This window comes from Sus scrofa, chromosome 2 (genome assembly GCF_000003025.6).
Source record: "Sus scrofa isolate TJ Tabasco breed Duroc chromosome 2, Sscrofa11.1, whole genome shotgun sequence".
NCBI classification, from domain to species: Eukaryota; Metazoa; Chordata; class Mammalia; order Artiodactyla; family Suidae; genus Sus; species Sus scrofa.
In genome coordinates, this window is record NC_010444.4 from 99,019,641 (window position 1) to 99,043,545 (window position 23,905).

Consider the following 23,905-nt stretch of genomic DNA (forward strand, 5'->3'; position numbering starts at 1 on the left):
AGATTTATAGTGGAAGTAATAATATATGGGTTATATAACAGTGCTTGAATTGAAGTTTGAAGTTGATTAAGATATAAAAATATGTGTTGAGCAAGGACTGAGGAATGTCTGCATCTCATTCATATCAGGTTTTAAATGAAGAATGGGCTCACACAGGCAGAGTGTGGATTTTTCTGGGGTCTCACCAATCAGATGGGATTCCATTGGCTTCCACTCTTTCTCCACTCTTTGGAAATGTCATCGTAGCCAAGATAAAGTGGTTTTCAAATTTGCCATCACATTCAACATCATTTACTAATATTTGTGTTTTTGCTTAATTTTTTACAAAATTTATATATTTTTCAGAATGTAAATATTTTGAAATGATTGTTTATTGCATGGTATTATCTCCACATAATCACCAGCCTATATGTTTGGCTCCCTTATCAGCAATCCATAGTACTGCAAACTTGGATTAGTTAAGCCCTGAGGGTAATGAGAATGTCCCTTTGTAATCCTGAAACCTGCTTAATCTCAGCTGTGGAGAAAAGCTAAAGATGGGATTATGAATACATAAAATATATTGTTTCATTTAAGCCTACTAAACTCTACTGAATTCACTATACTCCTTTAGTCTAAATGTTTGCGGTCAAGAAGATAAGGCTGAGACAATATTTACTTCATTACAATCTTTTCCATGAAGTTACTTAACCCTAGATTTTTTGCAACTGGAGTTTGAATTCAATAAACATTTTAGTCAATATTTGGATAATTTTGTGAAGGTAATATGATAAAAAAAATCCTCTGTAAATATCTGATTAGAATCAAACATTTAGGTGAGTGTGTTCCCAAAAGAAAAGTGTTATAGCTACTATAATTTTATGGAAGCAAGTTTGTTATATACATGCAATTAGTTTAAGTGACAGTTTTAGAAAAAAAATTAAATGCTTTATAAGGCAGGGCCAATTAACATGAATTGTTTTGTCCACTGTATTTAAGAAATTGTATAGATTCTTGACTGCTTAGGGAGAATTAATATTTTGTTTTTCTTAAAAGATGAGAGAACTCAAAATTCTCCATACCTTGTTAAGTGACTTATAGCTTTTTTTTCCTCAGATTAATTTGAATATAATTCTTTACAACTAGGAGAACTTTACATTTCACCAGTTAATAATACTTTCAAGGGTACATTTTCATTTTGTTCAAACATCACCTTACCTGGAATCCTTTGATTTAGAATATAAAAACATTAAGCATTGAATTGTGAAGTAGTTATGACTGGCCAATTATTAACATAATCTATATAATATATTTGACTGAGACCTTCAAATAACTTATAGAATGAGTACTTTAGGAGAAGTTATATGAATTAACTCTTAGTGGTAGAATTAACTCGTATGGTACATACACAAAAAAGTCCTGTCCTATAACCCAAAAATAGTGTTATGGAGAGAAGAATACATGCAGAAATGATTAAATATTTTGCTTTATGAATATACACAGATGGTCTTAATATCCAAAAAGATCTTTTGTTTTCTTTGCATGCAGTCCTAACATAGTTGTTAAATGTCTAAAAACCTGTAAGCTTCCCTTATGAGAAGTCCCTGTAGCAAGTTTTACTACCACATTGGCTCAAAATATTTTAGCTCAGACGCTACCAAGATCTCTGAAAAATGCTTGTTCATCCTTGTGTGACTAGGAGCATGAAATACCCTTCCTATTTGGGGGTCTTTGTCCCGTAAATATTAATACACCCATTAAACTGATTTGATGCCTTTTAACTTATTTTTTTACTCCAGTGCTGAATCCCCAGATTATAATATCACTACAATGTCATTGAAGAAAGATCTGGGCAAAAATATGAAATGCGAAGCTTATTTCCTTCCCATTAGATTTATCTGTGCCATCCTGATAAACTTCCCATGCCTATCACAATAACCAAAATAAATTGAAAAGCTTTATGTCAAATGAAAGTGAAGACTCTCTAAAAATACCACAGAAATTTATTTCCCAAATACTCAATACCAACTATGTATCAGCACTTTTGGGGGTGCTCACTAATGATACATTGAACAAAAATATCAAAATCCCCTATCCTCATAATCGTACGATCTAATAAGGGGAAGATAGAGACTTTACAAAATAAAAACAAAGTGTCATTTAGGTTAGGTAGAAAGGTGAAGCAGAAAAGAAAAATACAGAGCTTCAGCTTTTTAGGGTGGAAGGGGAAGGGTAGTTGAAAAAGTGACACTCAAACAGTGGCCCGAAGGAGGAGAGGAAATAATCCTTCTGGCAGAAAGAGAGGGGACATGCATTCCTCCAAGGATCCTGGTGTTTCAGGAAGAGGAGGTGAACAGCATGGCTGGAGCAGAGAGAGTGAGGGTGACAGCAGAAGGAATAGTAGAAGTGACCAGAGGTTTGATCTTGTCAATCCTGGCAGGTGGTGTAAAAACCACCCTTTTATTCAGAGGGAGTTAGGAAGTAGAGGAATAGTGAAATAAGGATTGTATTATAAGAGGATCATCCTGATTGCTGAGTGGAGAAAAGAGAGTAGGCTGCAAGTAAACCAGACTGGACATTGTGGAGGTTATGAAACATGGTTGAAAGTGAGATGATATAGAAGTATAATCTTTAGGTTGTGGTGATTCCAAAGTACATGTTAGGCAGGAAGGAATGAATTGCCCTACTTAAAAGATGGTGGAATCTGTAAGAGTACATATTTTTTTAAAAAAGAAAAGAATGGAAAACTTCCCATTTCACCTGGATATCTGATAATTATGTTTCTATGGCATTGTTCTGTATGCTATCAGTGGTTCTATTATAGACCATTTGACTGAAAAGAAAAAGAGGGAAAAAAATGTTTATCTAAATCAAGTAAGCTAAAAATTAGCCAAAAAGTACAATAGGTTAATCATTTGGAAGTTTATCCTTAAGTAGTTGGTAGAATGTTTCGTTGGTATTCTATCCTAACAATGAGATATGTTGTTCATAAAGTTCAAAGGAAATGTACTGAATGGACCCTGACTAATATATTGCCTCTAGATCAAAATCTAAGTGTTATTTAACCAGTAACATTCAGTGCTCAAGAGAGTTACATGCAAAGCAGCAGTTAAAAAAAAAAAAAAAAGGAAGAGAAGGCGAAAATAGGGAATTAATGTTCATTAAATGTTGACTGTATAATAGAAACTATGCTTTATATTTTTCTTACATTACTTCATTTAAATTTCAAAACATTTCAGAAAGTGGAATTAAGAGAAAAGTAATTAGGGAAAAGCATGGAGGCTAGTATAGCTGGAAGGCATGGAAAAGCACAGAGTCCACATGTCTGAGAAATTGGATGAGGGATGCAGAATGGGAAGAGAGAATAAATGCTTTTATATTGAAGTTATTGAAAATTAAGTAGTATTGTGACTATCATATTTGCATATTAAACTGTTTTGGTAGCCATGTGGAAGCCGGGATTACGGGGATCTAAGGCTGGAGAGAAAGGACTAGTTATGTGGATGTGGAATCAACAAATGCACTAAGTGACTATGACCAGGAGTAAAGCAATGACTAAGACGGTGAAGATGGACTCAATTCAAGAAATATTAAAAAATTAAAACAAGGAGACGGTGGTATTACACATGAGGCTTAAAAGGAGAGAGGTCAAGAATGATTCCGCGCTTTCTGGATTGTTGAACAGAAGGAGAATATTGCTGTTAGTCCCCCCCCACTCCCCCACCACAAAGAAAAAGAAGAGAGGTGGCTTGACTCTTGTAAATAATTATCTACATTTGGATGTGCTGGTTTAAAGTTCTCTTTGGCCATCCACATGGACTAGCAGCTTGTTTATACAGTTCAGGAGAATGGTCTAAATTAAAGACTGAGACTCCAGACTGACATAGATAAGTTTATGGGAGTCGATGAAAATGGATAGAGTAGAAAAGAGCAAAAGGACAACAGCCAGCATTGAGAGAGAAAGGAGTTCATTTAAAAAAAAAATACTATGGAAGATCAATAGAAAAACTGGGGGAGAAAGAAGAGAGTAGCGTGAAGTCCTGGGGAAAAAGGGTTGGAGGAAAAAGGGAGGAGTCAACAAGTAGAAATACAAAAAGATGGTCAGAGGAGGTAAGAACCTGCTTAGAAAATTTAGCAGCAGATTTCCTTGCAATCTGGATAAGAACAATATCAGACTGGTGGTTGGAGCAAAATTCCAAGTGAAGTGGTTTAAGAAAGATATTAGCGTTAAGAAAATAAAGGGCAGAGAGGTAAAGTTCTCTGTATTACCTCTAGAAGATATAATGATCATTCCCAAATAAGTCCGCATCCTATTCTTTAGCACTTGTGAGGATATTATTTTACATTGCAGATGTGATTAAAATAAGAATTTTGAGAAATTATCCTGAATTATATGAGTAGGTCCAAGGTAATACCAGGGTCTTTATAAGAAAGATAGGAGAGTCAAAGAAGGGACCAAGTGATGGAAGCAGAAGGATGCAGTTGCTGGGAGTTTTTGTTTTTGTTTTGTCTTTTATAGGGCCATACCCATGGCATATGGAGGTTCTATGGCTACAGAGCAGCCACAGCAACTTGGGGTCCGAGCTGCATCTGCGACCTACACCACGGCTCACGCCAATGCCAGATCCTTAATCCACTGAGCGACGCCAGGGATTGAACCCGCAACCTCATGGTTCCTAGTAGGATTCGCTAACCACTGAGCCACGACGGGAACTCCAGAGTTGCTGGTTTTTACTGTGGAAAGGGACTGGAAGTTAAAGAATATGGGAAGATTCAAAAGCTGTAAAAAACAAGGTAACGGATCCCTGGAGCTTCCAGAAAAAGACAGGCCAACACCTGAGTTTTAGACAAATTGAAGCCCATTTTTTTTTTTCTGACCTCTAAAGTTCTGACCTCTAGATCTTTTAAGATAATAAATTAGTAAAAATAAATAAATAAATAAATAAATAAATAAATAAATAAAAATGGAGTTCCCGTCGTGGCGCAGTGGTTAACGAATCCGACTAGGAACCATGAGGTTGCGGGTTCGGTCCTTGCCCTTGCTCAGTGGGTTAAGGATCCGGCATTGCTGTGAGCTGTGGTGTAGGTTGCAGACGCGGCTAGGATCTTGCGTTGCTGTGGCTCTGGCATAGGCAGGTGGCTACGGCTCCAATTAGACCCCTAGCCTGGGAACCTCCATATGCCACGGGAGCGGTCTAAGAAATGACCAAAAAAAAATAAAAATTTTAAAAAAATAAATTAGTGATGTGTTTACGCACAGGATTTATGGTAATTTGTTTTTAAGAGCAATAGAAAACTAATATATTACCTTTGGCAATAGAAGAGGAATAATAGAAAAATAGATGAAAACACAGGATATATATGAGTGTGACTGTGTGTGTGTGTGCATTGTGTGTGTGTAAAGTCATTATCAAGGATTCTTGAGACTATCTTCAGGAAAATAATGCAATATGGTAGAATAGTAGGTTTGGAATTATTTTTTGGAAGGTTTTATTTGTACATAATTATATAAATATTAATCAGTGTTATGATAATCTTATCCAGTTCCTCCATACAGGTTTGCAGAGACTGAAGAAACAGAGTTGACAGTTGGGTACTTTGATATTTGTGTACTTGTCACATTTTTGTATTCCTCTACAGTCATTTTATTTTATTTATGCCAACTCCTTTCCCATGCCATTTTTGTGCTTTATAGAAATCTCTGTTCAGAGTGTTATTAATAATAATAATGTGTTCCATTTTTGTTTTTTAAAAACTAGTGGAAAGCAAATTCCTGCAGTGTAATGAGGGCCCATGACACTATTCAAACCTTCAAAATGAAGTGAAAATCCTTTGATTTTAACTTTCTATTGGTCGTCATAATCATCCCTAACTAATTCTGCAGCATAAGCATCAAGGCAGTAACATGTAAAATTTAATTTCTGTTGAAATGACATAATTCATGAAAAGAAATGGCCTAGTTTAAAGAAAAGTTCAAGTGTTTGCAATCAAAGTAATCAATAAAATGTGATCCTATATTAATAATGAAACAAGTCTCATTACTCTTCTACCCATTCACTAATTCAGGTTTTTCTCATTATTACCGACTACAAACCATAATTATAACTTATAAATATTTAGGATTAAATGAAATATTTGTCTCCAGTAAACAAATACAGTCAGTTTTCACTAACTTGATGCAGACCTTAACCCTGACTATAAAGTTTAGTAAATCACACATTAACTCCAGCCTCATATAAATACAAGTCAAACAGTTTTAAAAGATTAAAATACAGATGTTCAAGAGACAAGCTTAATCAGCTTTTCTGCTTATAACTGCTGTGTTTGGAGTTGTCCAAGATGACTTGAAGTATGCTCAATTTCTTATGAGACTCCTGTGTAATTGTATTTTAAAGTAAAACAGGATTTTTTTTTTCTCTAAGCAATGCTTTCCTTTGTGTGATTATCTATGTTGATCCTTCTGTCTGAAGTGCTTTCTTCCTTCATCTTCATCTGTCCCAAAGCCCAACTGTAATTCAACTTTTTTTCCTGATGTTTTGCTTGATTTTAAAGGAAAAAAATGCACCTCCACCTCCTTTGGGGATTTAACATTGTAACTCTGTGAACTGATCATACTTTTTCTAGGATATAATCAACAGTTCTAGATGAAAGGAATGGCTCATCTTATCTGGTGATCCCTGGGGATCATAATAGGTGTTTTCAACAGAGCAGAGCATCTATAATGACTGAGTGAAAGATGAGTTTCTACTCTCCTCCCTAAGTGGGTGCAGTATTTTAAAACAATGATTACTACCTTCAAATAATTGTTCTTATGGATTTTTCCCTTGATTCATAAAGTTCCTTAGTCCTTCTTCAAAGTCACATTTCTTAAAAAAAGAAAATTTTCTTTTTTGTTTGTTTGTCTGTCTTTTTAGGGCCACATCTGAGGCACATGGAGGTTCCTAGGCTAGGGGTCAAATCGGAGCTGGAGCCACTGGCTACACCATAGCTGCGGCAACACCATATCCGAGCCACATCTTCAACCTACACCACAGCTCATGGCAATGCCAGATCCTTAATCCACTAAGTGAGGCCAGGGATCAAACTTGCATTCTTATGGATGCTAGTCAGATTCTTTTCCGCTGAGCCACGATGGAAACACTGAAGACAGATTGCAAGCCATAGCTACTCAGCTTTATTTTAAAATACCCAGATATTCTTCCTAATGCATTAATTTATGATCATGACTCACCATTTCATGCTTCACTGGAGTTATTTGGTTTTATTGGAATACATTTAATTTACATTTAAAATATAAATTTTGTCTAAAATAATGCTATCATGTTTTTGTCCACATCTCATATCCCTGATAAAATATAATAAATAGTGTATTTGGCAAGTAATATCAGTCAGGCTCTCTGTACTAATTAATTTGATCTTAACTGCTTTATAGTTTACATCCAACTAGAGTCCACATTTAGTAGATGAAGAAAGTAAGTCAGACTTTAAGTAACATGGCTAAGTTAACATAACTGGTTTATCAGTAGTGTAGAGATTTCAACCCATGATGTGTGGTTCTCAAAAACTATATCTCAGTGCCTCTGCATACTCTTGAAGACTTTTCCTGATTTTTCTAGAATGAGATTCATGCCACTGTTTTTCCTTTTACCTTCCATGTTGCCTCACTTCTAGGCTCAAATCTAGTATAGAATTTTTCAGATACTATTAGTATTTAAATTCTTGAATATACCTGGTTCATAAGATTTGAATGCATTCATATCAAGAGCTCTATATCATACCCTTATCTTAGTGCAACTAAGTTGCATTTATGAGCTTTAGATTTCGCCTCTGTGAAATGAAAATGACAATATCCATATCCCAAGCATGCATATAAATGAGATTAAGTATATAAAATAACCAACATATTTCTTAAAACATAATCATTGCTCAATTCTATTTATTTCATCCTTGGTTAATACTCTCTGCTTTAGAATTGAAGGTATTTAGCTATAGAAAAGAATGATTATATGAAAACACATTTTTGTGTTTGTGAAAATTTCTAAACAAAAATGGCCTGCATTTTGGTATGCAATGGATTGTTGAATGCATTTTCTAGTTCTTTTCCATAACATTAAAACTGTTCCTATCCATACTGATCATCTATCTTTTTCATTTACTGATTACAAATTTCTGGGACACAAACACAATTGGGGGATGATGGTAGATAGCCTCTTGTGTGTGTATGTGTGTATGTATGTGTCAGTTCCTAGTCTTTCCAAAAAATGACTGCAAGTTTAATTATGAACTGAGAAGTGTATTTCACATAGAAGTGTAATACCTAAATTGGGAAATTCGTTTAGTTACAGTTCAATAAGGTGATTATAAAGCTCAGTTTCAGGGAGCTATTTATGTTCCACAAAACGTAGGGTGTGAATTATAAAATACATTTTTGTTCAAGTGAGTTTGTAAAGTTTAGAATCAGGAAAAGTAAAATAGCAAGGTTTTTTTAACTGAACAATTTTCCAAATTATGGAAAACATTTTTTTTTTTTTTTAAATCTCTGAAACACCTATTGGCACTTCCATAAAATACCTATTGGTATTTCATGGAACACACTTTGGGAAATGTTGATTTAATATGCAACAATTGCAAATGTTAAACCTATGTTTCCAGAGAAGTATGTTAAAAGTTGTTACTTGAGGAGTTCCAGCTGTGGCATAGTGAGTTAGAAATCCACCTGCAGCAGATCAGGTCACAGCTGTGGCTTGGATTCGATCCCAGGCCCGGTAACTTCTATATGCCATGGATGTGGCCATAAAAAAAAATGTTACTTGAAATACTGTTACATAGGCAAATTCATTTAGAAAATTCACAGAGTTCAATTATTTTCTCTTATTGAAGAAATTCTTAGAAATTTTAATATAGTGCCATGTATGTTATTAATATGCTACTAACATGTTAAAATCTCTAAGAGGCTACTCCCATTTGCGGCATAGACCAATTATGATTTGATTATTGGTCACTTTTCTGTATAAGTCCCCATTAACATCTCATGGAATACTTGTGCTAGAAAAATAGTTTTAGAAACTTGAAACTAGATCTTTTGTTCTCAGACTGTAGCCTCCCGACTAGCAGTATCAGTATCAAGATCAGCAATGCTAATTCTTAGATCCATCCTAGATCTACTGAATCAGAAACTCTGGAGTGGGGTCCCCAATTTGCGTTTTAACAAGCTTTACAGGTAATTCTGACAAGCAGTACGGTTTGACAACTACTATTTAGATGTTGGTAAGATTGAATAGAAAAATAAGTGCAAATATTTTTAATTGGACTCAAATTAGAAACAAATAGATAATAAAATTATAGAGGTGCTGTTATGGGCTGCATTTTCTCTTACCAAAATTCATATATTGAATAACCCTCACACTGTGACTATATTTGGAAACAAGGCCTTTAAAGAGGTAATTAAGGTAAAATGAGATCACATGGGTGAGCCAGTAGCCCATGTGACTGGTGCCTTCATAAACGGGGCAATTTAAGAAACGCATGCGCATAAGGAAAAGCCCACATGAGCACGTAGCAGAAGGTAGTCATCTGCAAACGAAGGAAAGGCCTCATAAGACCTCAGCGTAGCAAGTAAGACCTGAATCTTGGACTTCCAGCTCCTAAAACCGTGAGTCAATGAATTTTTGTTCTTATAGACACGAAGGAAAGGCCTCACAAGACCTCAGCGTAGCAAGTAAGACCTGAATCTTGGACTTCCAGCTCCTAAAACCGTGAGTCAATGAATTTTTGTTCTTATAGACACGAAGGAAAGGCCTCACAAGACCTCAGCGTAGCAAGTAAGACCTGAATCTTGGACTTCCAGCTCCTAAAACCGTGAGTCAATGAATTTTTGTTCTTATAGACACCCACTCTGTGGGATTTGTTTTGGCAACCAATTAATACGGGTATTTATTCAAATCATTTAACTTTTGGAGTGATTTTGCCATTATAAAGTACCAAGTTTCTTCATGAAAGCTTACAAATGTGCTAATGTTTTGAAAGAAATGATTCGAAGCATTCTCTCAAATGTTTAATTATAGCCTGGGCTGGAGAAGCCCCAAGGCTCAAAAGAAAGTTTAGACAGGAGGTAGTAGCTTTTGTTAATGTAGTTCGTTTTTATATCATTCCTTTTATTTTGCCTAAGTTTAAGGTAAAAGCTTATTTCCATACCACTTCATCCTTTTGGTGTAAGACCTTTTTGTTTTTCCAGGTAGCAGTAGTAGGATTTGGTATTTTGTTTAGAAAAAGTAAAACTTCATTGGAAAACACCTAATTTATCTTGTAAAAACTCCATTACTTTTGTCATTTATTAGTACAAAGTACATTAAAATAGAAACTATGTTTCCCTGGTTTAAAAAAAATTTATCGCACACACCTTTAATAGATGTAATACCATTATCGATTTAAATGATGTCTGTGTATTGAATGTTTTAGGCCTTAGGTGGATAGAGTTAATTCTATATGGCTGCTTGTTCTGAGACTTGCTCTGACATATATCTCATAATGGTTCCTGTTGATTGATCTAATTATATACACATGGTTTTATTGGAGCTTTGTGAATCTGGAGATACCCATGTTTGCTTAATGTTCTACAAGCACAATTCAAAACCCTTTAGGCTTACCAGGATTGTTTCCATAATCCTTAATTGAGAAAAGTAAGCCTTGAGAATTTTGAAATACCCTGCCTAAATCAAGCATCTGGACCAGGAGATTTTTCTCATTAGATTTTAAAAAATAGATTATGTATTTTTTGTGTGAATGTTATTTTAGAATGAAATGAAACGTTTCTCCCTGTGAGTGCATACAAACATCCTTACTTTATGGTCTTTGATTTTCAAACTTAAAGAATGACTATTTTTTCAGAAAGAATATACAAAATAAAATTACAGCATAGTAAGCAGTGAATTGCAGAGAAATAGTAGTATTTCAAAGCAAGGCTAATAATAACCCTTAAATTACTATGCTTTATGGATGAAGATAAATATAGCAGAATTAATTTTCATAACTGTAAGTTAATTTCACTGAACACTTCAATAGTAGGTGTGAATCTATGAATCTCACTTTTTTATTGGTCTCCTTAATATATCAGGAATCTCATCCTGATGCTTGCAACATGCAATTGTGTCTGTGATTTGTGATTTATTCCTTCTCTCTGCAGTTTTAACTATTTTTATAGTTAGAAACTATAACTATAAAACTATATTTTATCTTTTTTCTTTGTATTTCTTGAAGAATAGTTCAGACAAGTAAGATTACTCTGTTTCCTATCCACTCCAGTGTTTTGGGGTTTTAAGTGTCATTTTTAAACAAAGCTTTAGTTCACTGAAAGCCTAAGACAAACCTAAAGTTTTGAAATGTAATTCCCCAGACACATTACATTTTTCTTGACTGAATCAGTTTATTAAATAACCAAAATCAGGTGAAGCAGAAACCGGCAAAAGAGTAATGCTGATAGTTTTCTCTCATAAATCCTACCCACCAGCCCCATCAGATGTACACATGGTGAGCTTCAGTGAAAGACTCCAGGGATGGCTGTATTGGGGCTGCATGTGGTGGCAGGAGTGGGGGAGTCAGAGGACTGCTTAAAAAAGGAAAAGATTGACAAATGGGTGACTTGTTGAAGAGTAGAGAGCTTTATGAGCTCTTTAAGCAGCCTATGTAATTTACTTTCCCGGTACTTACTAACCTTGACTGGAAAAGAGTTGTCTAATAAGCTTCAGGAACTTGAAGGAAGCTAAGTGGGTTTGGGTTCGTCTCAAGTTTAAGATCAATGGATGTTGTTAGTTGTGGTATAAAAACCAAAAAGCTAAACATAACCTGAAGATGTTTAAGTGAGAGTCCAGTGTTAAAATGCACACGTGGGAAGTTACTTTCATGGTTCACCTGTTAACGAACCTGACTAAGATTCACGAGGACGCGGGATCCATCCCTGGCCTTAGTGGGTTAAGGATGCGGCATTGCCATGGGCTGTGATGTGGGTTGCAGATGTGTCTCAGATCTCGTGTTACTGTGGCTGTAGTGTAGGCTAGCAGCTGTAGCTCTGATTTGACCCCTAGCCTGGGAACTTCCATATGCCATGGGTGTGGCTTAAAAAGAGAAAAAAATAAAAAATAAATAAAAAATAAAATGCATACTTGTTCCTTTCTGAACATTTCTTGTCTTGAAAATAACTTAGGGCTGATGCACATTTCTCTTTCCAATACTGGGAGACATTTATGGAGCTTTTATTGTTAAGCACTGCATTAAATACTTTCTTAATTAATCCTCTTAACTATCTTTACATTCATTTTACAGATGTGAAAACTGAGGTATAAAGGTTTAGTAATTTGGGGGTGGGAGTCCATTCTAGTCATTTTTATTGCATTCTTTAAGCAGTATTGTCTGATTGTGAAACAGTTGTTGAAAGTTTGAACACTAAGAAACTGGAATACCATAAATACTAAGAAATTAGTAGTCTCTGTTTTCAACTCGATAACAAGAAAAAATATGTCTTTTAGTCCTCAATCCTGCTTTATCTACTAGTTCCCTCTTGACCATTTAAAGTGTACTGACATAAGAAAGTAGAAATTTAAGAATTAGAATTTTAAAAATATACCTCCCAGCATGTTTACTCTGGGTTAAAACACATGTTTTTCTTTTTTCCCCTCCCATTCAAAACATCTTTATCTGGGAAGTAATTTAAATTTCTTTGTTTATAATTCAATTGTTTTCCTTTTTTTTGTTGTTTTTTTTTTTTCAGTGTTTTCGAATAGACCAAGTATTGGCTTTTAAACCTATTAGTGATGCTCAATTGAAAATTTAATTCAGTTTTTTTCCCTAAATAAAATATACCTAAAGAGAGATGGAAGAAAAAACTTGAAATAGCAGACATGTAGCTCTGCTTTAAATCTGGATTAGCAGTAGTTGTCTTGAAAACATTGTTTAAGTTAACAATATGAAAATGTAGTACGCAGCTATAGTTAGTGAGTTTGCTTTCTTATGTGCATAATATGAGCTTGTAATGGAAGTAATGTCATATAGTATTTAACTCTGACATTTAGTGTTTGCCCTAGTAGATGGTCTTCCTTTTACTTAAGTGCCATTACTTTTATGTAGTCCATTTTCATTGCATTTAGTCCCATTTTAGTAATAATGCTTGCATGATTTACCAGGCAAATGCAATCTTTGCCCTGAATGGCACAGTGCAAGAAAAAATGGAAGCTGTTAAGAGGCTGAATGGCAAAAAAGTATTATTGACCTATGCTGGCAGCCATGTGTTTCAATTATTTTCAAGAATCCATTTGTCAAATAAGTGAAGCGATGTGGGACGTCAAGTTCAAGCTGGGGTTAGTGCCTTTCTACATCTGATATGATGTATCTTCTGTAGCCATTTAATTGAATTACCCAATTTATTTTTCAAGCAACAATGCTCTACCAAGAGCCATGACATTAAACAATTAAATATGAGTTTAAAAGTCTGTATTTTGTGTAGTTCATCATTCCTCTGCAGCAGAAAGTGAACCCAAGGGCCTGAGAGTTTCTGATTTGAGTATAGTAACTTCTTGGCTTCTGGGGAACACCCTAACTGTCTGATGTGGAAGCATTTTCAAAATAATACTTCATAATTCTTCTTTTAGCAGGATGATGGCATAAACATGGAGAAGTTAACTGAGACTACTCCATAATTCCTTGAGTCGTAACATTCTGTGTGGACAGGGAATCTCGAGGCTCTGATCATCTTTCTTACCTAACTAAAGCTCAATGATTTTAGTTAAGAAGTACTTTTCTATTTGATGTGACTCCATTTTGTGCATATAGAGGGGAAATCCTTATGAATAAAATAATCAGGCTTTTAAATAATTATGAAAGGGAAATGCAGTCAAGAAATACTTAGGTTTTCAAACCACTAACGTATTCTGAGCCATTATCACTTAGAAAGTTGTTGAAACTTTTAATGAAAAACAAGTTAAGTGACCATAACTCTTGTGTGAGTGAGGGGGAAAGATGGGGGACAATTCAAAGCAGATGTATTCTGGCTTCAGTTAAGATAACTACTGTAGAAAAAAATAAAGTTTTCTATCTTTTTAGAGGGCTATTTGATGACAAGTATTAATAATAGCACTTTATTTTAGGTTTTCTTTTGTTGCTAACTTTGACATAAAGATGTGTTTTTGATCTGAGGAGAATAACTCCTGAAATGCAGAGAACAGAAGTGACTTAAATTTTTTTTCAATTAACATTCAACAATTAAATTTTAATATGGTCAGGGAATTGTTCAGATCCTTTTGTAGAGGGATACTGCACCTTTAATTATCTGCCCTCTGGTGCCAAGCCTTTTCTTTGAGTGCTTCCATAAAAGCTTATTGCAGCTAGTTATTGAGCAAATTAGTACTTGAGTTTTGGTGAAAAATGTCTTTATTAGTCCTAAAACCGGAGTCACTGTGCATTCCCAGAAGGCGTGATTTTGTTTGATGAATAAATCTAGTAATTATCCTGCTGTTAGGGCTGTACCGCAAATGTCATAAGCAGATAAACAGAGGGAGTAAGCCTTCCGTAAATTCTCTAATTATCTATGTTGGACTACTTATCGCCTGCAGATGATTTATGAGCATATTGATATATCCTTAAGTATGTTCATTTGAGTTCACAGATGCAAATAATTAAGGCACTAGTCATTTACAAAGGAGGCTTCAGGTCAGGGTCATTTCATTATAAAATTTCAGCCTGGCTTGTACTATAAAACAAGATATAGATATAATCGCCTTGACCAGGATATTTCCTAAGAGACATTTAATTTTCTTTCCTTGTCTCCCTATCTGTACTTATTATTCTCACCCATTATTTTCATTAAATAAGACTTTGCAGCTTTCCTATATCACCTATTTTTATTTAAAATTTTATTTATACATTCTTCAAAATATTTAAATTGTTCTTTTAAAATTTCTAAAACACACTTGAAATACACATGTTTTTTATTTTGCTCTTCTTTGTTTATTTAACTACAGGTAACTAATTTTTTAACCTGTAGAAAATTATATAAAGAATATCTTGTTCATATACTTACTTTCTAATTAAGAAATCAAATGTATAAATCCCTAAAAATCTATTTTAATATGCTGATTAACTATATATGGTAGGAAAAAGAAGTTACTCTGAAAAATTGAATGTGAATATTTAATAAAAGTATTTGATATTAGTTCCCTGACACATTCAATTAGAAACAGTTTAAGAAGATGAATGATTTTAAGATATATATTTTCTATATCTTGGTACTTTTTGAGCTGTGATATTGGCATGAAAACAAACTTTTAAGGAGAGTGTAAACACGGTAGCATATTGTTAAAAAATTGTATACAAAGTTAGACAAGCAAAAACAAATTATTTTGATCATTACTAAAAGTCAAAGAGCTAAATAGAATCAAATGAATGTAATCATCTCCTTGATTATTTGATTTATGGGTAAGTATCAAGTCTGTTTTTGCCCAAATCCTTATTAAACTGAGATTTAGATTCCTAATTCTTGAAGGCTACTTAGGGTGTTCTCAAAGGATTTATTTCAGTTTCAGGTCATTTTATTTCCCAACTGACAAGAACAAATTAATTGGAAATTTATGTATACTTAAAAAAAAAAATGGAGTTGTCCCAAGAGTCTCAAACTAAGAGGGACAGTGGCTCATACCTCTAAATTCCATAGTCTACACAGATCCCTGTATGAAAATTATCTGACCTGAGATATTTGAGGCAGATTCTTAGCAGGGTTGCTACCAGTTGACAATCAAGATCGTTACCTTAGAATTTGGTAAATAAAGGGATATTTCTTTTAAATATATAAAGGTGGTATTTCATGAATCTGCCATAATAAGGCATTTTCTTTTGTGTCATTCATTGTTCTTTTCCTCTCCCCAAATACGCTCAAAGATATTTTCATCTCCTTGTGTACCCCTTACACTGCCATGTATAACAGAGATATCATTCACTTGGTTGGGATTCAAGGCATCAGACCTGATCTTCCACTATTCCTTCTCTTCCACTATGGACTAAAACAGTTAAGAATTTTAAAAGCCTATTAAAAAGAAGAATCTGGTTGGCTTTTATTTGAGCTTTTCTATAAAAATACCCTGAACGCCAATCCACTTTTAGAAATTAGCTTATCGGAAATACATAAGTGCAAAAATGTGTCTTATCACACAGAGTTTATCAGCAATGTCATTAAAAACTAAGTCTTAGAATTGAGCTTGCAAAAAAAATCACTTTCCACGTTTCTTGCAGTCATATGCAAAAATTGACATTTTTACAAGAATTACACCTTTGAAAAGTCCTTCTTGGCAAATCATTTTTGCAGATTTTCCACAAATGAGGTAAAAATGCCATTAATAATAGTTTGATGTTATCAGGAAAACTGTATAATTATTTTGTGTTTATAGAATACAGACTTACAAGTTAAATCCTAAAAGTTAGTGCTTGAAGAGGTAAACTTTTTACCCCAAATGTTATTTCAGCATGTATGGAATTATGCATCTAGGAAAAAAATCTTTAAAAGCAAATTAAAATACATAGTTCATATTTTTAATGTTATGTTGAGTTACCTCAGATCAGGGAGAAAGAATAAAATTAGGATGTAAGTTTTCTGACTTACAGTCCCGTTTCATTAACATACTCCTACTTTTCAGTTCCCTATAACTATTATTTTTACTCAAACCCATCTTTATCTTGAGATTTAGGTAAATCTAGAAATTTTAAGTGTCTCTATTTTAGTAAGAGTTCCCATTTCTAGAGTCTTTTTTATTTTTAAGAATTCTAGTTGCTCCATAAAACCTAATAAGAATAGACTTTTCCTCAATTACAGAAATTTAATTTTCAAATTTACATTTCAAGTTATGAGCGCTAAAGCCAATGACAAGGAATTGATGAATGTGGTGAGCAAAGTTTTTGAATGAGTTAAATACAAACACAGTTTTTCTTTAGCATATTCACTCATTTCCATGGTTTCTTTCATATCATTCTATTCCATCTCTTGTTATGTAAAAAGTTGCCGTAAGTTGTATATCTAAGGCATGACTGTTAGGGTATGGCTGATAGCGTCTAGTAAAGAAGAAGAATGAAACTGGTATTTAACAACTATTTTTTTTTTCCTGAGTGGGAGTTTATTTTGTTTTGTTTATATACAGTGTCATATAAATAGGCTATATGACTAAAATTTATGTGTATATACGCGTTTATGTGTGCATATATCTATATAACTTGATCTCAGAATTATCTTTCTAGGATTATTTCTGAGAAAGCATTTTTCTTTGGAGATGAAAAAAAAAAAAACAAGTTGCGAGCAATTGCAGTGTGCCTAAAATTGTGCTGAAACTAATGTCTCAGATGGGCTTGGCTCAGATATTCTGGATGCCTAATGTTAGATCACGGGAATTTTTACTCTGAAGATTAGCAGTGCAAGACAATGATTCCACTGTTGGGATTGCAGCCACTGAACTGCTGGATAGCTGGGAGGCAGAGAGGGGTCATACAGATGTCAAGGAGATCTAAGGCAAATTTTTTGACTTTCTGAAATTGGCTTTGTTGTATTGGGGTCAGAATATTTTTACTTCTTGACAAATCCTTTTATAGAACTTAAGTCCCCCCATGTCTCAGGATTTTAGGTCTCTTTTGTACCTATTGTTAAATAAAATGGAGAAGAGGACACATAAAAAAATAGTGTCATTGGAAGTTCCTGCTCTGTAGTTTGTAAATGATAATTTCATTTTCAAATGAAGACACTCGCATTCTTATTCTCTCTCTTTCTCAGTATTTCTCTCTTTCTCCCTCTCTCATTCTCCCTTAAATACTGGAATGCCCTTTCATTTAATGTTGGTGCCTGAAACTGGGAATGCATAGGGAAACAGGTAAATAGCCATCTTTCTTTGTGGACATTCAATCACTGTCAACAGCTTATTTTTATGAGTGGTAAATTTACTTTCAGAATAAGCACAGTGAAGAAAAAGAATGGGGTGCTAGAATTTAAAGAGCAATATATCACCTGAATAGTGTTCATGCATAAAATAGAATCAGATCCTATTGGACTTATAATAGGACTATTAACTGACCTACAAGGATAAAAGCACAGAGGTAGATACCTAATTCTCTTGCTCCCTGCCTAAGTGAACATTTTTCAAAAGTGCGAACTAGTAGAATCATTGATTTTCCTCTTTGCTATTCTACGATTCTCACCAAGATCTGAGATTATTCCTATTAGAATGACTTTATTAAGTCTCACAGTTTATCACAGAGGAAACAGACCTGGTAAGGAAATAAATGGAGGTTCAAGAATACAACAAATCATAGGTTACAAGTTTTATAGTAATATTATTTGAGTCTCAGAAAATTGTCATACTACTTTGGTGTTAGAGAACATTTCTCTCATTCTTTTGTCTCTTTGCTTGCTCTTGATGACTTGCTTTACCTTTTTCTTTTTGGTGAATTTATATAACCTAATTGGAGAAGTGTGTGTATTTGTTTCAAAATCACTACCCTTGAATTAATATTTGATAATAAGAACAAAAGCAAAACCCCAGTGCAGCTGGTCATAACATCTTAACACTGAGAATTTTGCTTGTTGTTTGTATGGTTATAGTGTTTTAATTTCCTACCATGTTATTGAAAAAGTATATAACAGTATTCTTTATATGTTAACATTTTCAGTTGGTTTACAGAGCTGAATCTTAGAACTACTGTACATTCTTCGTACTTTCTCCAGTTTTTAAATATTTGTTTCATTTTTTTCATCTAGAAGTACCAAAGTTGAGAAGTCAAAATTTAGAAGAGTTAAGAATGAACTGAGCAATGGGGGGGAAAAAATGTAGGTATTTTAAAATTTTGCCGTTGTTGGTAATCTGGAGAATTTACCTTCAAAGCCAGTTATTTAGCATCAGATGAAAGGGGATCAATAAGCAACATAGGAATTGTATACTCTATGGGCTATGCTTTGAATTTTGTCAATCAGGTCATTTCAGCTCTGCTATTTTGGATTCTATGACTAGATGTAGTCTTAGGTGTGGTATGCAGTGTTTTCGCTATAAGCAGAAGTGGAGAGATCCATGCAAAGCCCCATTTCCATGATCTTCTTCATGGTCTGCATTGAGCAAAGAAAGAAATTCACTTACATACCAAAACTACAACCACAAGAATTTTAATAGTGTTTTGTTTAAATTTGGTAGAAAACCCGAGGATGTGTGATTTCTAAGATTCCCTAGTATATTGCACAAGATTACAAAGGGCAAGTAGATTTTAAGATAAAAATTAATATATTTTACAGATATTTTTTTGACCCACACCTTTAAAACAAAAAGTCATTTGCAACCTTTGGCAAATAGGTTCTCTGAAAAATATTGTTGAATAGAGTATGATAACTTTTTATTTAAATATGACTCGAGATGTTAAATTCCAGCTAACGAAGAACTAAAAGAGGGCAAATAATTTTAATGAGAATACACCAAAGCCATATATATGAGAAAGCTTGAGTGCTTTAGCCAGCGTAATTTATTGCCATAATTATACATAGAAGGTAAAAGATTTCTGTAACTGTGCAGCCTTTGTTTTTGATATTTAACTTAATAGGAAGTTGGACAGACAATGTGGGAACCTAATGAAAACACTGGAACCTCAATTTAGACCTGCATATGCTAGCTAGAAAAGATACTTCCTTTATGTCTTACTGCTTCACCCCACCTCTCTACTCCTAAATGTTTCTAATATTTGAATAAAATGAAAATCACCCACCTACAACTCAAAAAATAAAGTTTTACTGTATGTTCTTTTTCAATTTTTATGTTATTTCACAGAATCTTACAGTACACATAAATGGCAGACTTGTGAAAATAACAAAATAATATGACTTTAATGAGAGCATGGTATTTATCATACAAAGTAATTTTTTAACTTACTACCTTTAACCAGACATTTTACTTACTTGCTAATTTTTCCTATTGTTAATTTATGTTGCACATGTATTCCGGTTTTTTTTTTTTTTGGTATTATGTTAAGTCGTAAATATTTATAGCCTAATAAAAAAAAGCCCTGATACATTCAAAGATTTAAAATGAAATGTAATCACATTCAGGACGAACTTTCTACATGAGAAGACTAGAAATTTCTGTGTGTTGGGGAAATACGAGAACAGCTAGGGTGCTATTCCCATTATCTTACACTACCTGCAACTTCCTCACTAAAGAAGCACTTCCTAAGTTAAAACACTGCTCCCTGATGGTGTCTCATTACATTACTATTAATAAGTTGTATGTTAGTAAAAATTAAAGATTCAGATATTTTTCTTGACAAGTAGAAATTGGAGCACTGAGGAAAGAGAACATTTATCAAAGAGGAGAAAGGGACATTTTCCCTTTCTAGGTGTGGACATAAAGATGACTTTACTGTGTTAAACTTTGATTGGGAAGAAGATAACATGAAGAATGGATGTTCTTAGTCAAAGGGGAAAATTCTGAAATAAGGTGAGCCCAGAAATGGGATCCCATATGATACGTAAAATAAGCACATGGATAGTGACGGTAGGTCTTTACCTATTTCTATCTACTTGTCTAAGATAAATACTTAAGGAGATGCAGAGGATGTATTGTTTTCATGGTACTCGATATCTAACATTGGTCAAGGAAAATAAAAGCTAATATGAATGTTGTAACATGTGCCTAATGGTTAGTGTGGTGGTAGATATTTTCTTACATATATGCCTTCATTTCTTCTTTCTTGTTAGGCGCTATGTATTTGATTCCCCATGCTCCATTGGCTCCAGAACTGTTTTATATTAAATCTTTCCTGTATCTTTCAGGCCTCTTCCCTTCCTTGATCTAAGTTTCCAAATAGTTAAAAAAAATTTACAAGTAATTCCTAGTTTTCCTACCATCCTACAAATAATTCCTTAGTTCTTCTAACATCCTATCAAAAGACCACTATGCAAAGTCACCCTTTAGCATCAGTGAAAGTTCTCTTATTTTCCTTCTGATCATGAATTATTTTAGCACTCTACCATTAAGCTTATACTTCTACTGCTTCTGAACAATACTCTCAAGAAATGACACATTTTTCCTAATTTTCTTTTCTTTTTTCCTCATAACATTTCTGTAGCCTTTACCTCCTCCCACTGCTTCTTGAAACTCACTTTCTTTGGCTTATGGTCATCATTTACTTCTCTTTCTATTATCCTAACTCTCTTTTCTTTGTCCTCATTTTATGACTCCTTCTCTTCCTTCTGTTGTTTAGAGAACATTTCTATGTTTTTCTGTTCACGTGGTTTCTCAGCAGGATCTCATCCACTGGAAGTACATCATCTATTATCCATTTACTAGTGATAACAGATTCCATTGTTCTCATTTTGATATCTCACTTGAGCATATTACCTATATGTCCAGTAGGACAGGTGCAAACCCTGCATTTGGAAAATAAAATGTATATTACCTAACAAGTGTAATCTTTGTCCTTGCATTCGCTGTCTCTAAGCTAGAAATAAGAGGCTCAATATTAGTAGTTTCTCTTTAACTCCTTATATTCAACCAATTGTCAAATTATTTTGGTTCTACTTCAGAAATGTCCCTGATTCTTGAATGTTCTTCTCCTTCATTATTGATATTCTAAATCTCATGAAAGCATTCTATTTTAAGAACCTACTACTTGTCTGGGATGGATGACCTTGCATTTTAGTTAAGGAGACATACATGTTAACCAGCAGCACCATGTGTAGAGGTGATACAAGGTACTTTGGAAATAAGAGAACATTGCCCCAACTATCTTTTGCCTATTTTTGATAATTTGGGCCATTGCAATAGCCTCCTCACTTCTGTCCCTGCCAATGAAATATCCTCCAGACCATTATTTTTTCTTAATATTGCTACTAGAATTGTTTTCTGGAGAGACAATGTAATCATTTTGTTCAACTTATTAAAATCTCTTCTAGGATCCCACTTCCTAAGCAGGAACTCATAATCTAGAACACTGAATGGATTTAAGGTGTCCATGAGACCCCATAAAAACAAATGACAACAAAAAAATGGAGTGCCATCAATTAATAATATAAAACTTAAGCTTTTTATGGTCTATACATACAATTGTACGGCGGCCATATTTTACTTCTCAGCTCCCCTTGCTCCTTCTCCACATTAAATTAATCCTCTGCAGGCATGCAGGATTTACCACCATTTCCCACAACACTCTCCATTTTTAAATGCCTTTGTAGCTGCTGTCACGTGACTCAGAATGCCATTCTCCATCACCATAGCGCATTTTTTTGCATTCTTAAGATTGATCAGACTCTTCCTAGCAGAAGTTCCAGGAGTGTTTTGTCACTATATTCTACCTGTTTATAGTAATTTTTAATCTAGTTTTGAAAAGTTAGACTTTTCTAAGTCTGTGTATATGTAATTTAATCTCTTACCACTCTGATAGTTTCAGTTGACCTTGTTTTTCTGATGAAGGACTAACACAACTTAAAAAATCTTTAGCACTTGGCATAGAAGTTGCCCAATAAAAGTTAATACATGTATGTGTAACTGGGTCCCCATGCTGTACAGTGGGGAAAAAAAGTGTGTTGGGGGAAATAACAATAAAGAATAAATTAAAAAATCAAGTTAATCAAATGACAATAAATTAAAAAAAAAAGGAAGCTATTTTTAACCAAGACCACATTTGATCTTAATTCTTATGAGAGAGGAAAGAGCCATACAAAGAACTTCAGCAGAAAATAATATATTTTGGATAAGGAGGTATGTTGTTGAGTTGAAAATGTGAGACCCAGCTTGATCAGAATATATTCGAGGGGTTCTAAGGAAAGCATCATTACTATCAGAAAACTACCAGAGGAAGGCAGTTGTTCACTGGTTGGATTCTGGGGATTTGTTTTCTCATCTGTAATTTACAAGTATACTTTAGTAAAGGAACTAGGTTCTGTCAAAAAATACTTTTGAAAATTGTTCATAGGTAGTTTGAAAGCTAATAAAGAAGATGCCATAGTAGTACAATTAACAGAAAGTAGCATATAGCCTAAAGCCATATAAATAATGAGGATAACACAGGGCCTAGACAATTACAGGGAAAAAGCATTTGGATTCAGTGGTGGTTTTGCTTGTCAAAACTGATAAAGGGAAAAATGAAACATGATACCAATGTGGAAGTCAGTCATGTTACCAGTGGTATTAAGAATGATGGAGAAAGTGTGTGTGTTTGGGGCAGGTAGGAACCAGCATAATGAAATCTTTATTAGACCCCAAGAAAGACTCAACTTAAAATATTAGATAATAGTATTGATGTATGTTGCTCAGTAAATACAGGACTAAATAAAAATAAGGATGATGTGATAGTAATCACACGTATCATTTATTGAGGCTTTATTATATCCTAGGAATGGTACTAAGCATCATCTCCTTTCATTCCATAGCGACCTGATGAGAAAGGTATTATTGCTAATGTAATGTTACAAGTAAGGAATCTGAGAGTTTTAGAGGTTAAGGAACTTGCCCCAAATCATACAACTAGAAGGATGTAGAGCAGTGACTTATAGATATGGGAAAATTGATCCCATACTCCATGTTTTCAGTCGTTACCACTGCACTGCTTCCTTTTGAGGCTATTAGGTTGACATTTCCACAATTTTATTTCCTTTTCTCATATTTTAAAAGTTCATTTTATATTGAGTTACATTCCAACCCTTAAAAACCATTACAGAAGAGTCTGTTTTCTTGGATTGCTGTTAATTGTTTTATCTTACTAAGTTATATTTTCAATTCAATAGCCTTAAAATTATGATTTAAGTATATTTTGTTTAAGTAATATAAACTGCTTAAGAGCTACTTTAATAGTCTCTCAAATTGTGTTTCTTTTAAACTAAATATTTATAATTCTGTATAACTTCTGTGGAGTGGCATTTTAAAAATAGAAC

At 33.9% G+C, this 23,905-nt stretch overlaps 1 long non-coding RNA gene across 1 annotated transcript in view; it reads left to right on the plus strand.

Moving 5' to 3' along the window:
• LOC110259423 overlaps positions 9,521–23,905 on the plus strand; it is an 83,078-nt gene continuing 68,693 nt past the window's right edge. Inside the window, exon 1 of the long non-coding RNA XR_002341821.1 lies at positions 9,521–9,837. This is a non-coding gene — a long non-coding RNA (uncharacterized LOC110259423). The remainder of the gene's footprint in view (positions 9,838–23,905) is intronic.